Below are 1,734 nucleotides of genomic sequence, written 5' to 3'. Positions count from 1 at the left end.
CCCGGGGTCCCCCAGGAGGTGGCCGTGGGCAGGCCAGTGGCCCCTAGTGACCCCGGGGCCGGGAGCGAGAGGTTAAAGGGGGTGGTGCACGCGGGCAGGCTAAAGAGCCATCTCGGATGGTGGTTTAAGAAAATTTGAATTTATTTAAGGGAAAGGGGCTGGGGGATGGGATCTCCAAAGGGAGGGCTGCCCAGCACCGGGCCAAGGGGCCATGGGGTGGATGGTGGCCCCGCCAGGAGCAGGAGTCCATCCTTAGGTGCAGTCACTGGCCGGAAGCCCATGTCCCCTGTGGTCTGGGGGCTGAGCTGGGCTGGGGATGGGGTGGATGCAGGTGTGCGATTGGGTGTCTTTAGGGCAGTTTCCGTTCCTTATATGGTCTGACTCCTGGTGTCCAGCAAGTTCTTCCTGCTCCTGGTTCTCCTGTGGCCTGAGGACTGTGTTGCTCTCCAGCCCTAACATGAAGCTTCACGCCAGTGCTGGCCTGAGCCTCTCGGGTTGGAGGCACCCCATCCATTGTGACCCACAGCTATTGTTGTCCTCATCCTGGGTTGGACACCTCCTCCTTGGGCCTGGTGGGGTGAGGAGCCTGCCCCCCCCCCCCCCACACACACACACACTTGTTTATTTTAATAGCCACCTTGACCTGACCCGTTGGCGGGGACAATGGTATCTAAAGGCCCTTAAATTTGGAGGCAGGGTGACCTCACTAATGTTTCCTTCTTGGTATGACAGGGTGAACACAGGAACACAGGCCAAAAAAGACTCCCAGGGCTGGGGGCTGTTGGCCAGAGAGCTGGGGCGGGCGGGGCAGGGCGGTGGAGGAATGACCACAGGTGGGCAGGACTCCTCCCAGTGCTGTGTGGCATGAGCAGGTCAGCCACCCTCTCTGGGCCTCGGTCTCTGCCTCTGTAGGAGTGAACCACCTGAGCCAAGGGGCCTTACCACACACCCCTTTCCCTTCTCCCCCTGGAGACCTTCATCTCTCCCTAAATTACTGGCCTCCCACCCCCTCTACCCATGACCCTTCATGGCCCCCTCATCCTGACTTCCGGTACGAGGCAGTCCTCGGAGACTCAAACTGTGGTCCAAGGACCAGCACACCTGCTTCACCTGCTGGGAAGGCAGCATCCCAGGCCCCACCCCAGACCTACTGAACCAGAATCTTTGGTTAAACAAGATCCCTGGGTGGTTTGTGCGCACAGAAAAGCTTGAGAGGCACTGATCTAAACACGAGGGAGGTCCTGTTATTAGTCTCACTTTGCACTGGGGAAACTGAGGCATGGAGAGGTTACGTAGCTTGCTTAAGGTCCCACGGACACTGAACAGTGGAGCCTGGATTCCAACACGCAGTTTGACTTCAGGGTTCATGCCATCGACTCATCACATCACCCTGTGGGCTTCGTGGGAGGTGATGAGTTCCCGGTCATGGGAGGTGGGGGGCAGGGGGTGAGGGCCCATTTGCCAGGGATGCTGCAGTGGGACTCCTGCCCTGGCACAGAGGTTGAGATGACAATAGCAATCAAGCAGTAAACCAGGTTCTCTCCATTCAGCCTCAGCAGGCACCGGTGACAGGCTCTAAGTCCTTACCTTGCTGGTGATGGCCATTGAGGCCTCAGTAAGCCAGGTGGGTGGTCCAAGTCCCTCTGGGGGGGAGGAGCCAGGCACTCATCCTGGGGCTGTGACCGGTCTGAATGAGCTGCTCTGTCCCCCCCCCTCCCTCAGCCCTGCCCGCCC

Source organism: Myotis lucifugus, unplaced genomic scaffold (assembly GCF_000147115.1).
Source record: "Myotis lucifugus unplaced genomic scaffold, Myoluc2.0 scaffold_413, whole genome shotgun sequence".
In the NCBI taxonomy this organism is placed as follows: domain Eukaryota; kingdom Metazoa; phylum Chordata; class Mammalia; order Chiroptera; family Vespertilionidae; genus Myotis; species Myotis lucifugus.
The sequence above is the reverse complement of the archived record's forward strand: the minus strand, read 5'-3'. Positions refer to the sequence as shown.